The sequence below is a fragment of the Agrilus planipennis genome, unplaced genomic scaffold, assembly GCF_000699045.2.
Source record: "Agrilus planipennis isolate EAB-ADULT unplaced genomic scaffold, Apla_2.0 scaffold14, whole genome shotgun sequence".
Lineage (NCBI taxonomy): Eukaryota > Metazoa > Arthropoda > Insecta > Coleoptera > Buprestidae > Agrilus > Agrilus planipennis.
In genome coordinates, this window is record NW_020442313.1 from 1771972 (window position 1) to 1785836 (window position 13865).

Below are 13865 nucleotides of genomic sequence, written 5' to 3' on the forward strand. Positions count from 1 at the left end.
AAAGAGGCTTTAAACTCCCACAACAAAATATACCTTTTAGAAGTAGGGAATTTCATGGTTTATACAAGTTTTCAACTGCAAATGGTAAATTCACAAAAAGTAATAAAAATTTGTTATGATATCATAAAGGGGACCTTTAAGGGTACAGAAGAACCATGGACGCATCCCATAAAGATCATGCATTAATTTAGTTTGAGCTTATAAAATATTTTTAGGTAAATTATACCTATAATGTCAACCAGATTTTAAAAAAAATTCCTTATTTTATGAAAGCGATGCAAATGGAAGATTTCTTATAAAATTAATACCGAAAAGAAGTTAAAAAGTAAATCTTGTTATGACGGATTTTATAAAAATTTAATTGTAACATACAAATCATTATTGTCAAATTTGTTGGGTGAATTTTCAAGCAATTTCGTATGTTTTTATTCTACGGAAAGAAGTTTTTTGTTTGAGATGCATTTCTACTTAAATGATATCTCAGATAATGAAGATACCTTATCTTGTGTGCATTGTCTAGAGACAGTATCTGTGAAAGACATGCCATATTATCATTTAAAACGTATTTCCAGTTAGATAGGTAAGTAGCACCGGCTGAAGTACGAATAAATAGAAAAACATTATCGGTTAATTTTCGAATACAGTGTTGTGGACAGCTGTTGGGATTAAGAAAATTTAAATGGTGGCAGAGTAAAAAAAAATGTATTTTTCCGATGAAAACTGATAAAATCGGAAAATATTATGTAACCGATGGTTGCCTACTCCAACAACATAGGTCGTTCGTTTTATACGAGACAACCCGATCGTCATTCGGCTTTTCGTCTGGACCGACCTGGCAAACACTACACGAAGCTCTGCGAATCCAGTACGCCAGTCCGCGACAAACAACCGCTTTGGTTGGTAGGGGTGTATTCGAAATCGGCATTTTTTCCATCATCATTACTATCTTAACCTTTCTATTATCAATCATCTAATAATAGTAGTGCACGTTGGCATACATAAATAATAAAACACATACGTTATTATTACAAAACGCGTTAGCTATGTTAGTGTGGTAGCTTGTGCGAAAACGGCCATTTTCGAAAACGCACCAATGTGCAATATCCTACTACTACTACATACCAAATCTACAATAATAACAGTTGATGTGTGAACCGAAAAATTCGTTGGCTGCTATTTGTTTGTGTGCGGATTTGTAAATATTTTTTCGTTTTGTCGAGTTTTCTGTGTGCCGAGAATTAATAAGGTTCAAGTTCCGTTGTCATCGTCGTCATAATCATCTCTCGCGGCCCTTGACAAGAGGATGGCGAGCATGCACGTTGAAGTAAGTTTTTTTTTCATTATTATTTATACGAACTAGTTGGTTTTGTTTGCCAGCTATAATTAATCTCCCTCTCTGTCTTACTCCCTAGGCCGTTTCACAGGTTATGTTTTCTAACCTCAAAGCGATCCAAATATTCGAATTGTTCGGACTGCTAAAAATAAGCTTTGCTATAATTATATTCTCGCTTTAACGAAAATCTTAGCTTCCAGAAGCAATAATAACCGATAACCTTACATGAAGCAGTTTAAGCTATTAACCTTTTTGTTATAAAACATTAAACCTACCTACCTATAGTTGATTTAGTGATAACTGATAACGAACGTAAACAATAATAATAACAACGATAATTTAAACGTATTTCTCTTTTTGAGTTGAGACATGCATAAAGCCGGTAATTATTAATAACGTCTGTTTGCGGAAGTATTCACCGTAGCATTTATTAATAATTCAGCGTTGAAAAATTGATAGGTACGTGAATTGTTTTTCGATTAGAAACGTGTGTCCATTGCCCCAAGCATATGCTAAACAACAACTACTACTCAAATAACTTGCCTACTACTGACCAAAGTTTAAAAATAGTAAATACCTACTCTAAATGACGAATTAATAAACACCTAATTGTCTATAAAATCTGTTTACAGCTGCACGCGTATCCTAAATTTATTATTAACATTTTGCCTAATGGAGCAGTTATTGACCTCTGCAAATTGTACTCTTACCTTGTTCTTTTATTTACGACCTATGCCATTTAGTTATCAATTATTACAAAATTTTACGATGCTGTAAATAAAATCTTTTATAGCCTAAAATTTGCTGTCATGTAAATGTTCCAATCTAATTTTTTTAAACACTTCTTTTGATACACCATTTACAACCATTTGCCACCTTTTGCTACTTTCTACTTTTCATTTTAAATACTAATCATCCTTCCTTAAGTTAAGTATATTAATCAAAATTGTTCCTGCAGCTCACTGCCGATACTATTCTTTTTTTTTTTTTTTTTTTCNTTTTTTCAGTTTACCAATTCTATTTTGTTACATAGCCAATAAAACCCGGTGTTTATTTTTGAATGAATATTTTAAAATAAAACTAGACTAACAGAAATCACTTCATTAGCCACTTTTTTCTAGAGAGACCGACATTTTTTCGGTCAATATTGCCAAAAAGTTTATATTTGTACCAATAATATGTCAACCTTCTGAGCTTAACGTAATAATTAGGTATTACAGATAATTACAAAAAAGCCAAGGTTTTAAAAATTACTCAAAGCGCAAAGAAGAAAATTTTTCAGAAAGTACCTCGAATTTTAGGTTAGTTTCGTTATTTTAAATTATGAAACTATACAACTAATTAATATCATATACACCTATTCTAATTAACCGTTTCTAAAAAACACAAAGCTATATGTTAGAAAATGTGCCTACATTTCTTTATGAATTGTTATCTCTTATTCTCTCAATCCTTATCTCTCTTTGAAGACTCGTTTAATTTCTCTCGTTGTAGGTACTATAAAAAATTTAAATATTTAATCAAATATTTGATAATTATGTACATAATTTATAGTAAAAACAATAAGACAGTATACTGCCGAGCTACTAGCACCATCGATTGGTAAAGCACACTTCTACGTAAAACCACTAATTAATCTTACAGTTAAAAAAAAATATTTGTCTACTAATTTACACATAAATGAAGTACAAAAGATGGTAGAAATCTGAAGGATTTCTTGAATCTATCTGTGGTTTTCTCTGTAATTGAAATACCGCAGTGGAATGTTTTTTATCTTCTGCTACTACAAAGTTCAAAAAACTCTAATTAAAAAATAATTAAAGTAGTAATAATCGATTTTATGAACTTAGCACCTACATAAATAAAATAAATAATTGTGTGATTGACATGACAGTATTTTTTTTCTGGACAAGAGATATCCTATGTCCTTTCCTGTCATCCTGGCAGTGTGTACAAAATTTCATGATGATCGGTTCATTGTTCTGTTTAAATTTTATAAACCACACACTTAATTGATAAAATATATATTATTAAAAACATCTGACTTCATAGCATGAGTATTTTTAGGATAAAACTTATCCAGAATCACCCAGAACTTTGTAGACTAAACACAATCCAAAGAATAATAAACTTAAGAAGTAATACAGGATGTAAGCAAGTAAGATATATACGGTTTTTGCTAAGGAATACGTATAAGTATATACAGTCTATAGTGCAGTTCAAAATATTTGTGTTTGGTTTTTCAAAAGATGTTTATATTACACCCACTAGTAGAAATTGCAATAACGATCTCTTTACTTATTATGTAAACCGAGTGCTAAGTATAAGTAAATCTCCAAAACATGGAATTTGTAAAATCACTATAACCCGTTCGAATTAGAACGGTTGGATTGTATACTCGGATCTGGGTACTCGGGTAGAAAACCCTAATATTGACTCGAACAGCGTTGCGGTCATTCAGTCATAGCCACTACCCCTTTCCATATATGGCTGTATCCTTTGATTCGACGTTTTAATATTCAATTAATTCCAGAAAGTCGGATTACGAGAGGAGATGCCGCGTGCCCGGTTTGGATTCGGTACCCGGCGAATCAGACACTTTTTTTTTAGAATCCGGCCGATTACCGGATAATGACGCCGAGTAATTCTACCAAAGAAAACAGAAAAACCAAACACAAGCAATAACAATTTAATTAGTACCCATAACAAAAAACCTACCTAATTATAATTGGTAACAAAGACTGTATTGGAATAAGGTCGTTTGTCCTAATTTGTACACACAATCCATATCACCTCGTTTAACCCGCCGAAAAGTGACTTGCACACTCAATTCCTATCACCTCGCTTAACCCGCCGAAAAGTGACTTGCACACTCAATTCCTATCACCTCGTTTAACTAGGCAAAAAGTGACTTGAACACTCAATTCCTATCATCTCGTTTAACCCACCAAATAGTGACTTGCACACTCAATTCATATCACCTCGTTTAACCAGGCAAAAAGTGACTTGACACTTAATTCCTATCACCTCGTTTAACCCACCTAAAAAGTGACTTGCGCACTCAATTCCTTACACCTCGTTTAACCCTGTAAAAAGTGACTTGAACACTCAATCCATATCACCTCGTTTAACACGTCAAAAAGTGACTTGCACACTCAATTCCTATCACCCCGTTAACCAGGCAAAAAATTACTTGCACACTCAATTCCTATCGCCTCGTTTAACCAGACAAAAAATGACTTGCCCACTCAATTCCTATCACCTCGTTTAACCCACCAAATAGTGACTTGCACACTCAATTCCTATCACCTCGTTTAACCCACTAAAAAGTGACTTGCACACTCAATTCCTATCACCTCGTTTAACCCACCAAATAGTGACTTGCACACTCAATTCCTATCACCTCGTTTAACCAGGCAAAAAGTGACTTACACACTTAATTCCTATCACTTCGTTTAACCCACCAAAAAAGTGACTTGCACACTCAATTCCTATCACCTCGTTTAACCCGGAAAAAAGTGACTTGAACACTCAATTCCTATCACCTCGCTTAACCTACCAAAAAGTGACTTTCACGCTCGGGTAGAAAACCCTAATATTGACTCGATCGGCGCGACGGTCATTCAGCCATAGCCACTACCCCTTCCCATACATGTATACATCCAGCTCTATCCTTTGATTCGACGTTTAAAGTCAATCCAAAAAGTCGGATTACGAGAAGAGATGCCAGATGCGCGGTTTGGATTCGGTACCCGGCGAATCAGACACTTTTTTTAGAATCCGGCTAGTTACCGAATAATGACGCCCAGTAATTCTACCAAAAAAATAGAAAAAGCAAACACAAGCAATAACAATTCAATAAATACCTTTAACAAAAAACCTACTTGATAAGAATTGGTAACAAAGATTGTATTGGAATAAGGTCGTTTGTCCTAATTTGTGTCATTTATTGATTACTGTACTAAATTATTTCTTATTTCGATATAAGAACTATATGTTTTATGGTGAGCAAGAATACATCAGTATGGATGGACTGTTGCAGTTTATTTCTGTCGGTTGATGATGTATCAAAACGATATTTTGTCACACTCTGCAGATTTTTAGTGTTTATAAACGTTATAGGCTGTTTCAACTATTTCAACTCAACCCTTTCGTTGAAAATTCGCTAACTAAGAATTAGAGATTCATTGGTTTAGTGTTTAAAGGTTTAAACGACTTTTTTATCGGGACGGTTTGGTTTGAGACGTTGGTCAGGGTGGTATTTAATGGAAAGCACGCCAAAACGATAGAACACCCCTCAAAAGCTATTAATTCCATTTACATTACTTTTTTATTTATACGAAAGCATGGCTGAAGGTGTGTAGCAAATATTAATTAAAAATTAAAAGGAAAACTCGCCCCTAATTACCACAAAAAACTTTATTTGAGCGGACACGTGTTTCGCCCACTTCATACGTGAGCATTATCAACGCGAGACGTCGATGTCGATGATTGTATGTAATACAATATTCCTATGGTCGGTTATGAATTTGCCAATAGGGTTTTATGTGCATCTTATTTTATTGTTTTTACCATCTTATCTGTCTAATAATAATGTCACATTTATTACACTTGTATGTGTATGTGACGTAATGTTTAGACAACTCCTAAGCTTGTTTTCTGATAAAATTTGCTTTTATGTGAGGACTAGACAACGTAAAATTTTTAACAATGCGAAATTAATAGCGCAAATAATGCTTTTTAATATGCCGCAATAAGTATAATAAAAATTGTAAACTGAATAATAAATGACAAATTGGTAAAGGCTTTTGCGGCCCAACTAATGTTTTTCTGATTCGGGTTTAAAAGCGTCGTGTGTTGGTGTTGGAAGCCCTGGCTGACGATGACAGCTGTCAAAAATGGCTGACGATGATGGCTAATGGCCGTGACGTCAGAGTAGGCGTTGAGAGGGTAAAACGCTACAGAAAATACGACGAGGAACCTTCATAAGAAAATACATGGGATTTTTAGGCCGAACGAAGGTATCTACTATTGCTTCCAACTGTTTCGCTTGCACAAGTGGCGAACTTCTTCAGATACACCGTGTTTTTCGAAAAATGATGCCACCCTTTGATTATTGTATATAGTAGAATATCCCTACGTTCTGCTATCAATTCGCCACTAGTGTATAGTTATTTATTATTTGTTGGAGGTCTTTCCATTCGTTAAACACCACCAACTTATGCCTTTTGACATAAAAGGAAAAACTGCCCACAAAGAATTGTGTAATTTAAATGCCTGGGTGCGTACTTCTTTTTAAAATTAAGCATTTCATGAAAATTTGGTTACATGGTTAGTTGACTCTTACTGATTCTTTCTACTTACATCATTAAATCGCATAATCGTTTTGCGTTTGGAGGGGCACAATTAAAAGTATTAAAAAAAGATGGGTGCGTGTACTTATGTACGCGCGTGAGAAGTTATACTTCTTTGGCATCATTAAAAAATTTTTGTCACGAACTTTTTATTAAATGTTCTATTAAATTTATTTCTTTATTTTGTAAATATTAAATAACCAATAATAAATATTCAACATTGATAATTTAATAATATTTAGTATTAATTATATTAAATAATGATATTTTAATTTATATCAATAAATAATACATAGGGATAACTAACCTCAATTATATTGGAGCACTTAAAAAAGTATTTTAGCACAATTTTTTCACTAATATTCACAAATAGTAAATAATATTAATCCAAATATTCAATTTAAATCACTACTGAATATATTTTATTGCCACATATATAATTCGCACTTGTATGAAAATAAAACACGTGTTGTGACTGTAAAAACTAAAACCATGTGGATAAATATTATAAATAAATATGAAAACAGTGATCAGAGGCGACAAGCGTACCAACATGCGCGACTAAGAGAGGTTTTATTTCTATTTCGTTGGTAGCTTTTTTCCGAGACATAATGAATTCGGTTGAGTGGGCAACTTCATGGTGTGAATTTTGTGTTACAGTGATGCGCGCGCATCTTCAAATTTCACTCTCATCAGTTTTTCATAACGCGCCTAAAGAAGTATAACTTCAAAAAGAATATTCCATGAACAAATTACTTTGTCTTAATGCTGTTGTTTTTAACCTTTCAAACAAAATTAAATGTTTTGCTTCGCTAACTTCACCTAACTATCACATTTTTGGCTTACGGTGTAGAGCAGGATTATAAATGTTTCAATAACACAGCAATTACATGTATTGTGACAGTAGTTGTAACAATGTATTCTACTTAATTCCGTATTATATTATGTACTTGGCACATTGCTTACCTGCCATTATGACTATTATTATCTCACGTTGGATTACTTATGAAATATTTGATCGACTTTTTTGTGTATAATAAATATTTAAGGGACCTTCGAGTATTAAAATAATTAGGTATATTTAAAGCGTGAGGTCTTGGCGAGTTTTCCGAAATTCGACGTTTTTAAGTCGACTAAAAAATTTTTCCATGTTGAGCTCTTTTATGGAAACAGACAGCTGTCTGTGCCGATTCGGATTGTGCCTAGTAAGTTCACTACGATGAAGTGATAATTGCCAACAAATGAAACACAAAGTAATTTAAGCAAGAAAGATCAGTGTTGGAAATCTGCCCTAGGTACTTTTCAAAATCAAGGAGAGTTGAACCTATTAATATATTACTTTAGTTTATACGTGATACCTGGCAGTAGGCAATGGGATTTTGGTAAACATGTATCTGAACTAAATAAGTACTGCTTTTCATATGCAAAATTGATTTAACTGGACGTAATTCCTTATGAAATTAACAAGAAACATTGATCACCAAAGTTTTTCGTAATACTATTGAATAGTGTAGCAACAGACCTCTGTTTCCTCAATTCAAATCACTTTTCAACCATAGAGGACAAACTACTTGCAACACCGTGACATGTGTCTATTTGAAATTTTATCAATAGCTTCACATTTAGTGACATTTTTATAACCTAACCCAACCTCAAACTCATTAAATTAATAAAATTATAACCACATTATCAGTTATAATAATAACTCAATCCATATCACCTCGTTTAAACCTGTAAAAAGTGATTTGCACACTCAATTCCTATCACCTCATTTAACCCGGTAAAAAGTGACTTGCACACTCAATTCCTATCGCCTCGTTAAACCCGGTAAAAAGTGACTTGCACACTCAATTCCTATCACCTCGTTTAACTAGGCAAAAAGTGACTTGCACAATCGATTCGTATCACCTCGTTTAACCCAGCAAAAAGTGATTTGCACACTCAATCCTTATCACCTCGTTTAACCCGCCGAAAAGTGACTTGCACACTCAATTCCTATCACCTCATTTAACAGGTAAAAAGTGACTTCCACACTCAATTCCTATCACCTCGTTTAACCCACCAAAAAGTGATTTGCACACTCAATTCTTATCACCGCGTTTAACCCGACAAAAAGTGACTGCCTTGGAGAGTTTGCTATCTACTCTGGTCTTCATCGTGAAGACCAATGATACAGCTCTACTGTTTAAAGTAATTTACTTTTTATTACTACTACCTAACGACAACCCGCTTCGCTGGTTTTTCCCTCTTACTTATTCCAGACAAGCGTTTCATGGCCGATATTCGACCCACCAACCCAAACACATCAAACGGGGCAAATATTGAACATTATAAGAGATTTCAAACAGTTTTTGGGACACGGGTCGAAATATATGTATACCGAAAATTCCAGAATGTTTTCGACTATTCGAGCCCGATTCATGTATTAGAGAAAGAAGATAGTGTGGAGGTGGGTGAGCTAGGATAGCCCGTAAGGAGAGATGAGTTTGATTTATCTTTAAAAAAATTTAAAGATTAATAATGCACGGAATATAAATGGGATACAGGCGGAAATATTAAAATATGCAGGCTAGTCGTAAGAGGTTACACACACCAGACGGCGAAAGTCCCGGAGGACTATAAACGGAAGGTGGTAGTAGTCATATCAAAAACGACAGGACATTACAGACAGAATAACTTTAGGGATAGATATGCCTGAACAAAAGCCTGGTGTACTTACAATTAAATTTGCAGATGATGTAGCACTGTCTAGCAAGCAAGAGTTGCAGACAGCTTTAAATATAATCAAAACGGTATTGTCAAAACAGTATGGTATGCAAATAAGTAAAAGTAAAACAAAAGTATTGGTACACAAAGGCAGAAAAAGTAGGGAAAGGGTGAATATAAAAATAGGAGAATTCGCTGAATTTTTCGGTGTCTGGGAAGTCAGGTAATTTAGAATGGAAGGAGCACTAGAAGTGTAATGTAAAGGATAACACAAGGCCGAATTTCGATGAAGGTCGTAAAGGATGTATGTCGGGAGCACAAAGAAAAGGTTGAAAGCTTTACAGGTGTATGATAAGGATATGATGGTAGACAGAGAAGGTTAAAAATGCTATGGAATAGACGAGAAATGCGAAAATCAGCTTAAGATAGGAGAGAGTGAAATGTCAGAAGTCTCGCCTCACTTGTGACACATACTTGTCCTCGACCATTTCAGGACCTTTTTGATTTTTTCGTTTCAGTTTACTGGAGAACATTGTACCTGTGGACAGTGGTAGACATTCGAAAACGTCCTAGCTGCTGGCAACTCTAGAAACATTCAAGAGTATTTTCACTTATTCTAAATTGGCGTTTGGTGGCCCGGCAAACCCCCACGTCCACCAAAAACTGGAGAAATTTGGCAGATAAACATTTTTCGAAATGTGAAAATGTCACCACATCTCCCACATCATTGTTACCGCTACTGATAAGCAACTAACATAGTGCATGAGGGGAGACTCGAAGCTACGCCACATACAGAAACGCTGGTGGTCTATTCTGGCTAATTGTGGTTGTAAATTAAATATACCGACACACGTCAATTTTTATTTATATCTATTTTGATTACCGATTTCTTCGTGTGCAAAGACCTGAAGACATTACTTATTTTTAATATGACCGGAACTGTTTTGTCATTTATAGCAGTGTTAAGGGAATTCTATTCAACTTTTTATAATCGTTACCAATTTAATTTTTCATCATTGCAAAATATGAATTTCCTGAAAGTTGTCAACGCTGTGAAAAGGTCAAGGTATAAAAATATCTTCATGTGTATGTATATACATAAGAACAAATGCGCTGAATTGCAGTCTACCTTGGACTTGATCTTTATTATAATACGCATTCGTATATTTATGATGGACTATGTATTTACATAATGATTTGAGTTTTATATAAATGATGAAGTGTGCATGACGTATATTTAATAAGCATATAACTGATTGCTTTCTTCTACGGAAATTATGAAGTTTATGTTACTGCCAGGGGCGTACACAGGATTTTATTTCGGGCTGGAGGGGATAATTTTTAATTTAACTCTATTTATTTTGTATATAAATTGGACCTGTTCGTTAGTCTCGCTAAAACTCGAAAACGGATGGACCAATTTGGCTAATTTTGGTCTTGAATTATTTGTGGAAGTCCAGAGAAGATTTAAAAGGTGAATAAATATGAAAGTTGTTAACCATCTTTCAGATTATTTTTATGTAGATTGATAAATCTTAAGTTTTGTCACAAATTAAATTTCTGAACGCAACCATAATATTTGATATTTGACAACCAAGTTTATTTTATACAAAAGTTTAGGTCTTATTTATCGATTAAGGCAGTACGAAGTCTACCGAGTCAGCTAGTTCTTAATAAAAGTGTGTACATATTGTGTATTAGATTGCTGAGACACTTCAGTGTGTCTGTTTTCAATTAGAATTAACCATAAAGGCATGTTTGCTCGGTTTCAACCCTTACCATAAACCATATTCCCTGCAAAATTACCATTCCTTCTTGTGACTACCCTCTATGTATTTTTAAAAATAAATTTTACGACTTATAGTAATTTTCTCGTCATAAATGGATTCTTCACCAACACTTGTTTCTATTATGGTGTTATCACCCATTTCTTGTTTAGGGTATTTTTTAACTTAGGGGGAAATTTAACCCAATACTAATAAGAGGTAGTCTCTCAGTTTGCATAAGTAAATTGATAAGTAGTTTTATTTTATTTAATTTTTTTCTTTCCTATTTACATCGATGGATTATTAAGTAATTATATCCAGTAAAATAATCTGCAGCATATTTTGTAACCAATTTGTTTTTGGCTTGTTAATTTTAAGTGGTAGGTATGCATAGGTAAGAGCACGCAATTGCACCACATTTACAGAACTTAATTCGATGGAATGTCTTGGATATTTGCGGATGTAAAGGAAGGAGTACCTATAGCAGTGGAGACTCGTCTAAATTGTATCTAGATTGGATAAGTACAATGTAGTTTTTCCAGACATAAGACAGATTTTGATATTGTTAGGAATACTAAGCCTTCCGTTTCTTGATTAACAGTGCGATGTTTAGCACGTCATTCTACTGAACTATATAAGAGGAATACGAAGAGATTATTTCCCTAATAAGGAATGCTGCCACAGGGGCTGCCCGAGATTTTTTTTATAAAGCTTCAGAAAAGTATTTGGAATTCTGTTTTTTAAAATGTCTATACCGTAGGTTGTAAAGGTGTATGTTTGGAGCGCGGCGTTGTACGGGTGCAAAACATGGAGAGTGGTGGACGAGGCGGAATAGAAAAAGTTAGAAGCATGTAGCATCGTGCTACAGATGGCGTTCACTGTGCCGTTTGTAGTATTTTCTGAAACGCACTGTTAAGACAGCAGGTAAAAGTTGGTCTGTGTTCTGTCGGAGCTGCCTGCGACGCGCTGATGAGATCCAAAAAGATCGAAATCGCGATCCGCGTCTGGCAGTTTCGACAGAATACAGACCACTTCGAATTATTTTATTCGATTAAGCTAACGTGCCTATCACGTTGAGGTTGGCTACGCCGGGATTCGTTTTCAGCAAGTAGATATCCACACAAGTGGACCTTGTTGAAAAATACGTAATCCTAAAATGTAGCATCGTGCTACAGATGGCGTTCACTGTGCCGTTTGTAGTATTTTCTGAAAGTTAGAAGCGTTCGAAATGTGGTGTTATAGACGAATGATGAGAATAACGTGGATAGAAAAGGTTAGAAATGAAGAGGTATTAAAAAGAGTTGGAGAACAGAGGACTCTATGGAAGTCAATATGGAATAGGCAAGATAGGTTGGTAGGACACCTTCTCAGACATGAAGATCTAATCAGAGACATATTAGAAGCAGAAACAGGATTTAGAAGGGTAGAGGTGTAGACCTAGATTAGATTACTGTTCGCAAATAGTTATGGATGTGGGTTGTTCTAGTTTTAGGGAAGTTTAGCTCAGGATAGGAAAGAGTGGAGGTACGTGTCTAACCAATCTTAGGACTGACGACCTTATGATGATGATGATACGTATGTTGATTTAGATGTTTACATGTTTATTACGTATTAAATGTAACATTAATTATATTATTGACTACTTGGAAGGTGCGAAGCCAATCAACAAAATGTGTTTACTGGAAATAATGTCGACGGCCCTTTGTTCTTGTTGTGTAATCGTGCGCGTAGTTTACTAATGGGAGAATGGGATTAATGTGGCTGCAATATTTGCACTCGATTTCTACCATTTCTACACCACCGGTTAATTGAAATATTTGGTGGAAATGCGAATATTCTGGTGTGAACAACGTTTTAATTCTTTGGCAATATGAATGAATGAATGAATGAATATTCGCGCGTTTTCAGTGACATTACTTAATCAGTTGTACATGTATTATACATGAATCTTAAACGTTTTAATGGTAGTTTCCTGATTGTACCGCCCCTGTCAGGTAATATGTTTTGGGCAAGTTTGCCTTACATTGTATCGCGTGAGACAGAGCGTTCCACCGTATTATAGTCTGGTGCTTGTGATCTAAATGCGGGGTTGGCGGAACGCCAGATGCCCGCGTGGCGCATTTACGACGACGACGGTGGTGGTGGTGTGGCGGTGGCGACGTCGACTCGACACACCTTTTAGAACGTGGCGTCGACGTCGCGTCGCCACTCATTGTCTGTCGCAACGGCTTTGCCTGCTACTGGGCTTGCTCTTCTCTCTGACCATCGTCGTAGATTGTTTATACCTGTGAGTAATAACTCCTCCGCTGGTTGACGGCGCGGCATACGATGTCGGAACGGTCAAGTCGACGCGACGCCGTGCGGCGGAGTGCACCTCTCGCTGGTCGCTGCCAGTTAGTGCTGCCGCCCGACGAGTGACCGTCTCTTGCATCTTATTTGTACCATATAAAAAACGTACATTTTTATGAAATACCTATGCATTCGGAAAAGAAAAGGTTAGAAGCGTTCGAAATGTGGTGTTATAGGCGGATGATGAGGATATCGTGGGTAGAGAAGGTTAGAAATGAAGAGGAATTGGAAAGAATAGGAGAACAGAGGACTCTATGGAAGTGAATAAAAAATAGGCGAGATAGGTTGGTAGGACACCTTCTCAGGCATGAAGGTCTAGTCAGAGACATATTAGAGGCAGAAAAAGGAGTTAGGAGG

The 13865-nt window shown here is 35.4% G+C and overlaps 1 protein-coding gene across 1 annotated transcript in view; it reads left to right on the plus strand.

The window, feature by feature from the left end:
* The first annotated feature begins 636 nt into the window (after positions 1-636).
* The window catches only part of LOC108737668, a 155310-nt gene continuing 142081 nt past the window's right edge, over positions 637-13865 (plus strand). Inside the window, exon 1 of the mRNA XM_018470686.1 lies at positions 637-1324. The gene's annotated coding sequence lies outside the window, so the exon portion shown is untranslated. The remainder of the gene's footprint in view (positions 1325-13865) is intronic.